This window comes from Priapulus caudatus, unplaced genomic scaffold (assembly GCF_000485595.1).
Source record: "Priapulus caudatus unplaced genomic scaffold, Priapulus_caudatus-5.0.1 Scaffold98, whole genome shotgun sequence".
Lineage (NCBI taxonomy): Eukaryota > Metazoa > Priapulida > Priapulimorpha > Priapulimorphida > Priapulidae > Priapulus > Priapulus caudatus.
Window position 1 is genome coordinate 103,450 of NW_014577159.1, and position 8,244 is coordinate 111,693.

The 8,244-nt window shown below is 43.6% G+C and overlaps 1 protein-coding gene across 1 annotated transcript in view; it reads left to right on the top strand.

Annotated features, from left to right (window-relative positions):
* Window positions 1-2,635: 2,635 nt before the first annotated feature.
* LOC106805050 (SCY1-like protein 2) overlaps window positions 2,636-8,244 on the top strand; it is a 72,309-nt gene continuing 66,700 nt past the window's right edge. Inside the window, exon 1 of the mRNA XM_014806523.1 lies at window positions 2,636-2,746. The gene's annotated coding sequence lies outside the window, so the exon portion shown is untranslated. The remainder of the gene's footprint in view (window positions 2,747-8,244) is intronic.

The window sequence follows — 8,244 nt, forward strand, 5'->3', positions numbered from 1 at the left end:
TAGTATATATATATATATATATATATATATATATATATATATAGATATATATGTATATATATAGATATCCACAGGGAGTCGAAAAACTAGTAACGAGTTCACCTAGTAACGCAAGTCGCGCATTCCATAATTAATGAACCCTATTCTCTATTTAGCCATTAACGCGTTCACGCGCATTTAGACTGCTCGTCCTACATATATTGCCACTTGCCGGCAGGCTGGTTTGCTCTACTATCAGATTGGCCAGGTCGAGCGTGCGTGATGTAATCTCGGTTCATACGTACCAGCATAGGCTTGATCCTGTGTGTAAACGAAGCTTACTGTAAACAGCTCCGTCTTACTGTGACTGCGGGTTAAATACTTACTGTGGCAAAATTCGATGATGAAAGAACTAATAAAAAATGATCAACGTGGCAGATTAAATCGCGCGCCGGCGGCCAGCCAGGTACTTGGGGGAATATTTCTCTATTTTCGCTGTCATTAATTCGTGCATGCTGTCATTAATCTACGCAAGATTACTAGAACTCTAATAAATATGAATAGCCATAAACCGAGTGTAAATCATCATGCAGTCATCATCGGTGAAACCCTAAGCACACACAGCCTCACTATTCACGTTGATTGCAAGCTCTGCATCGCCTCCCCTGTCATCACTCGGCTGAGTCAAATTTTGATCCGTCGCCTTTAAGAATGAGCTCAGGCTACGTCCCTGGAAGGAAACTAGTTCAGCCTCTCTGCCCCATGTAGCGGTCCCCATCGCGTTATTTCCTCACCGATGTGTAATTACACACTGTAATAATAATATATTACATACGGGGGCTATAGGTAGGTTTACGGCGCAGCAACGGTCGGCTGAAGGTGCGATGTAAAACCATACTGATCGCTGCTTGTCTATACGTGGATGTTTAGGAAGAGCAGCCTCATTAGGTTTTTAAAATATCCGCATGAATTACACATGGCTGCATGCAGAACCTAAAAGTGTTAAATTATGCATCTAAGGAGAATAGGTCCTCGTGTGGTCTTTTGATGGCAGCTGTCAACGGATCGGGTCGTTTCGTGTGGCTTTCGTTTATTTTTATTACCTCCGCCAGGGGCTTGGCGGGGGTTATGTTTTTACCGGCGTGTGTTTGAGTGTTGGTTTGTGTGTTTGTGGGTTTGTGGATTTGTTAACATGCACGTTTCAGTTCACTTCCGCTAGATGCGCTGGCTGTAGACTTACAAACACGCAACCACAGGCTAAGAGGCAACCACAGTCCTCCCCCACCTGCACGCTCGCACTAATCCGAATCCAATTAATTAATTAATTAATTAATCAATTAATTAATTAATTTTTCCACTTAATTAATTAATTAATTAATAAACAAAATTCACATTGAGAGAATTCAGCTGCCTTGGCGGAGGTCTGTGCTCTCCGAGTGCTCTAGTTTTATTTATGTTATTATTTTATTTTATTTTTAGTATCGCCAGGTATCCGCTGCATACATAGTACCATGGGAAGGGCATTTTTGTTGACAGTAATGAATGTATTTTGCAAGAATACACGCATAACTCCCACGTGTACATTTAAAACTTCCGGTGAAATATCGGTCGCGATGCGTGCGTGCCACCATTAATTATGATGAATGCATTAACCGTGGCTCTCAGTCACAGATAAATCATTTGCGGACGTTTCTTTGCGAATGCCGCCATAATTTATTTATTACGGATCTTTAGGCAGATCCGACGATGTACAGATCATCGGAACAATTAAATAACCGTAAAACCTGGTAATAACACTCATATCTAGATATTCTGGTGCTGCGAGCGGGTGGGTGGATGGATGGATGAATGGATGGATGGATGGATGGATGGATGGATGGATGGATGGATGGATGGATGAAATGGACGGACGGACGGACGGACGGACGGACGGACGGACGGACGGACGGACGGACGGACGGACGGACGGACGGACGGACGGATGGATGGATGGATGGATGGATAGATAAATGGATGGATGGATAGATGGATGGATAGATAAATGGATGGATGGATAGATGGATGGATAGATAAATGGATGGATGAATGGATGAATGAATGAATGGATGGATTGATGGATGGATGAATAGATTCATAAATAGAACTTATTCCATGCACTTAGAAGGTTGCATGAATTAATATAAGTTATATAAGGTTACATAGAAGAGAAAAGTAAAAGTATGAAGAAACATCGAGAAGTGGTGTGTGTGTAATAACACATTTTTCCATATAAGAGTTTACATTACAGCTATTCTGAGCGCCTACGCACATTCAAGCGCATAAGGTATAAAAGATTGCTAACCATTCCCGGCGCATTGTCTGTCGTAGTAGCCGAGGCAAGTTGAGACTGATGGTAGAGTATTATCTCACCAGAGCTGTGGTTATGAAGAGTACTGAATGTGGCACATAGGGATGAGAATTCTCAGAATTTACCATGATCGAGATACATCAACATTGTGCACTTAACGTAGACGAATCTAGCCACTGTTTTGCAGTAACGATTGCAACAAGTGTTTTTTTTATCGACTATTGCAAACCCGCATGATTTGTTTTTTATTACATCTTGTTTTATATTTTATTTTATATGTTATTGTTTTTATCGATCGTTCCAGGTGACATCAATATGTTGTGCAAGAGATAGACGGACGTAATACGAACACACAGACGTTCTCGAAGACCCAATTGTGGTGATCCCAAGCATTAAAGAAACGTTTGTCAACCGATAGAGGTATGTCAATATAGCGTCGTATCTGTCTCGATTCAGTCACATTATTTGCGTGTTAAAGTGGAATTAAAAACGCGGCCCGTGTGAGCATTCGTGCTTTAACGTATAGACAGACACATGCGTACGCGATGTATGACCTGCGCGCAAACCAAAATGAAGAAGGCCGTACCAAGGTGTGTCGGTTCAATCAGATATCTCTCTCTCACGCTGTATACGAACAGACAACGATAATCTAAAGACAGTCGAGAGAAGAGGCGAGAGATTCTGTCCGCGATGAATTAAGAAAAAAAAATTTAATTCATTTTTTCCGGAGTTTAATCCGTATCAGCGATACCACAGAAAGCGTGGTGACGGAGACGGTGAAGCGATTGGTGGTCATAGGATCTCGAATTCGCTCGCGTCTACGTATAGCGTTAAGATTTCCGACGACTTCTTACATGTATCTTATCGGAGAGGAAACATGCAGCCGTAATTCTCGGAGAGAAAACGGGGAATTGAATCGTGTTCGTTCGTGCGTTTTATCGTTCGTGTGTCCGTTCGTTCGTGTGTTTTGTGCGGGTGACGAACTGGAGCGAAATGGCGAGCTTAGGGACAGCATTCCTTGCTATAATTGTCTCGTGGAAAGTAGTGATGAAACGATGCGTCTAAAAACGTTTTCAAACAATAGTGAAGACGTTGAGAATCCTTGCTCCGTTAAACCTCGATGGGAAAATTGTCTCAGTGCACATTGGAGTAAACGGCAAGCGGTTTAACTGTTTACCGTTAATAACTGAGACATGGGAAGCGTTAGTCACATCGGTGATGTTTCTTGCTTGACCAAACACTGGCTATTGTGGTATCACCACTATGTACTGGCGATAGTCGGAATGCGCACCGGAAACCATGCGTTGCCATGTAAATATCTATACAAAGTAAGACAGATTTAAATTTAGATGATTTAAAAAAAATTCTTATTAAGTTTTCTTTAAGTTTTTTATTATTATTTTAGTAAATTTAGACAGATTAAATAACATAGATGTGTTCGGGACGAGACAAGCGAATAGTGTGTAAGCACCAACTAGACGCACATCGTAGGTTGTGCTCACTCCACGCTAACACAACATGAATACTGCCTGTCGCTTGTATCACTGAGAATTGGCGGGAGCTTGCGACTAAAACAATATCACGAAAGAAATGTTATAAGTAACAACTTAGCGAATATCGTGGGTGATGCCCTTTCGACGCTAGCACTGAATGAATACTACCAGGGGGTATTATTTGCCATCATTAACCCCTGATATTAACTGTCGTATATCTCACTGAGCTTTGACGGAGGGTTGCAACTAGAAAACGTGAGGCAATAAAAACAAATCTAGTTACAGATGCTGTAAGTAACAACTCGATGAAGATTGTAGGGCTTAATTAGGGGTTAGATGGCAGCTCCGCGCGCTACCACGGATTTACTACTATCACGGGTTAATAATGAAAAATGTCCAATTTACAAATTTACAAATCTGTCATTATTAACACGTGATACTATCTGTCGTTGGCGGAATGTTGCCACTAAAAACACAAAGCGGTAGAAACAGAACTAGTGACGAAAAACGATCGTGTACTAACTAGTACTTATTACCGAAGTAATACCTGGATAAATATCGCTGATTAATTCCATATACCTGTCGTACAGTAGTTGTTCGTCCGCTCTCCCGATCGCCTGTCGCCATCCTCATCCCAGTCTGTCAGGAAATGGCTTGAATCAGCGATCGTGTGTGAGAGTGACAGTATTACGCTCATATCGCTACTAGTAGATCTCAGGGGAGAGATAGTGATCAGAAGTTGTGGATATAGAAATCAGTTAACCCTAACCCTAACCCTAATCCTAACCCTAACCCTAACCCTAACCTTATCCTTAATTCTAAAATAAAACAAAATTACCCAAAAATAATAAATAATAAAATAAATAAGAGACAAAATTAGCCAATCAGAGTCGTTTTTGTTAGCGCTTAACGCGCCCTCTAGCGGATCACTATCTCTCCCCTGTGCAAAATTCTATCGCTACTGTTTCTACGGCAAAAGGTTGAAAGCTTGTTTCGTCGCTCACATACGTCAGACATACGTCACAGTTTCGACTGTACAAAATTTAATTAATTTTGTTTTTAATAGGGTTAGGGTTATTTTTTAGAGTTAGGGTTAGGGTTAGGGTTAGGATTAGGGTTAGGGTTAGGGTTAGGGTTAGGGTTAGGGTCACAATGCACCTTAAAACAGGAGTTTGAGTCCGCATGGACGTGACGTCACTCACTCATGAACGAGCGACGAAGCAAGCTTTCAACCTCTTGCGTTTCTACGAACGATCGCAGCAATCGCGATCAGGATATCTCCTATCAGTCAGGGAGCAAATGTAATCCTGTGGGAAATTCAGGCTACAAACAAACAGCTAGGCTACATGTGTATCGTGTTCGAGGGACCATATGGAACATGAAAATATATGTTGGCAACATTGAAACTTGCACCGGGCTATTTTAGGGGTGTTTTAGAAAACACCATTTTTCAACTGGAAACGAGGCTCTGATATATAAATGGCTATAACTTTTTTTATTTTCAATAAAATTCGGCCAAACTTTCAGCGATTACTAACCTCAGCGAGTTGGACATGGCTAGACCATAATATTCCACTAAAACAATCACGTGACATATCTGGCACGAAATCGAGGCTCTGATATATAAATGGCTATAACTTTTTTTATTTTCAATAAAATTCGGCCAAACTTTCAGCGATTACTAACCTCAGCGAGTCGACATGGCTAGATATAATATTCCGCTAAAACGATACGTGACATATCTGGCACGAAATCGAGGCTCTGACATTATTAGACCGCCATTTTGACTTACAGTTAAGCAGATGTGTTCTTATTGAAAATATGGATGCTATGGCAGAAGATGATAAATCCGGCGGTTTTGCTTAGTATGCTTGTAGAGAATCCTTTAAATTTGTCTTGCATTAGAGGCCATAAGAGACAGGGCTCGACTGGTTTTTGTCCGGGTATATTTCAAAATAAATGCTTAATAACGGATCAACGTTTATTCTCTTTGCGGGAAGTCTTGCTAAGGATTGTCATGTACAACTTCATCACAAGCCCCTTGCTATCACCCCTCACCGAGTACACTAACCCACGCTGATATCTATGCAGCTCAAAACGCTTGTATGCGTGCGCGCGCGTGTGTGCGTGCGCGCGTGTGTGCGTGCGTGCGTGGGTGGGTGCGGGAGTGTGTGTGCACGCGCGTCTGTACATGAGTGTGTGTGTGTGTGTGTGTGTGTGTGCGCGCGTGTGTGTGTGCGTGCGTGCGTGCGTGCGTTCACGATATAAGCATGGGCTCGGCGAGCGGCGGGGTTCTATATAGGTTTAACTGTGGATTTACAACGCTACATTAGGCTAGTAGTTCGCATGAGTTAGTTTTTGCTTAAAATTTAAACAAAATGCAAATAAGAAGTTTAAAGTGATAGCAACTGTTGAGCATAGATTAGAGTTTCGTCATTCAGTCGCGTTTGGTCATGCAATACAGTGAAGTGCAACATGTATTGAAGCGCTGTCGTTACAGTATCGGATTCTTTTCTCTCCCGGTTTTGCGGCAAACGGTAAAGTATTCTAATCGACCCACCCGCGTACAAGTGCGTGTGCATGCGTGCATGTGCGTGTGCATGCGTGCGTGTGCGTGTGCATGCATGCGTGTGCATGCGTACATGTGCGTGTGCATGTGCATGTGCATGCGTGCGTGTGCGTGTGCATGCGTGCGTGTGCGTGTGCATGCGTACGTGTGCGTGTGCATGCGTGCGTGTGCGTGTGCATACGTGCGTGTGCGTGGGTATGCGTGCGTGTGCATGCCTGCGTGTGCGTGTGCCCTATGTAAGGTCACAAGGTATCAGAAACACGCGTATAGCAATAACATAATAACAGGAGTCTATCAATAATTTGACTATTACTAACTGAAGTAGAGAGACTCCTTAACACATTCGTGTCGGAACGCATCCAGAAAGACAATGTCAATCTGTGGTTTCCATGAAGAAACGCAAGCTTCTAACCTGGAAGACTACTCTAAAGAAGACCAGGGTTGCGTGAAGAACAAGGTAGTTTGAGTTACAAGAGACAGAAGCCTGTTCGCGGATGATGGTGGTGCCAGTCACGGCCGGAAATCAACATACAAGAAGCAATTGGCAAGTACGAGTTTTTGTGGTTCCGAGGTCCCCTCTTTGCTGCTGATGGTGTGATGCTACATTGTCTAAACAAGAGTACGGCTGATGAGCTTGGTTGAAAAGGAGGCGCCACCTGTCTCCTCCGCTGATGAGACTGATGAGGCAAGACTCCCGTGCATCGAAAGAAGGCAGTCATTGTGGATGGAATGGCGGAGCTGCAATCGCTGGACAAACCGGCCTACATAGCTACGTGCGCTCAACTTGCCGAACATCTCCCTGACAAGCTTCTCTTCAAGTTCTCCAAAAGCGAAGAGATTCATTTGGTTTTTGACGTTACGATGTTCCCTCGTCTTAAAGTCAGCTACACGCGTCCGTCGGCAGAGAGATCAAGCGCCGATTTACACCGAATATCAGACACGACTCATATAGCAAAGGTCCAATGAAACGCCTACTGTCACACACTAAAGACCAAGATGAAGTTGACGGAATATCTTGCAGCCAAGGTACTTCAGAGAGCAGAAAGAGAGGGCAAGGATCTCGTTGTCGCCTGGGGTGTGAATATAAAGCAACCCATCGAGATGTCGCGCACCTTCGCAGTAGTCAGAAGGAAGCAGACACAAAGATCATGCTGCATGCCATTGATGCTACTAGACAAGGAGCTACAGAAATCCATATCTTCTCGCCGGATACGAATGTCTTTATTTTGTGCATGAGACGATGCCCTGAACTTTGTAGCAACATCAACTTTGTTACAGGAACTGGGCAGCGACGACGGGTTATCAAGCTACAGCCCATAGCACAAGCTCTTGGTCATCAGAAGGTAGCCGCGTTACCCGGCTTTCATGCATTGAGTGGTGCTGATGTTACTGGTTGTTTTGCTGACAAAGTAAAGGCCACGTGGTGGAAGATCTTCCTAGAATCAAATGAAGAAGTTTTTGACGCTCTCGCAAACATGGGTTCTCCAAATCAGCCGACGGTGCAGACGCTCAATACTGTCGAGAGGCTTGTATGCAAGGTCTACGCCCCCAAATCAAGCATCGCTAATTCAAGGAGCTCAGGTGGTCCTTTATCCGAAAAAATCAAGCACAATCAGAGAAGTTGCCACCCACCCTTGCCGCACTTCGCGAAGGTATAAGAAGAGCCTGCTATCAAGAAAAAGTATGGAGTACCGATTTTGGCAGCGAATCCACAACTTCCTTCCCAGAAGAGTATGGCTGGAAGCCAGAAGGCGATACCTGGGTACCGTGATGACGAGCTTGCCTCCCGCACCGGATGCTGTTGTTGAGTTGGTCAAGTGGCAATTGCTTAGCAGTCGGTGCTCAACGAACCGAGG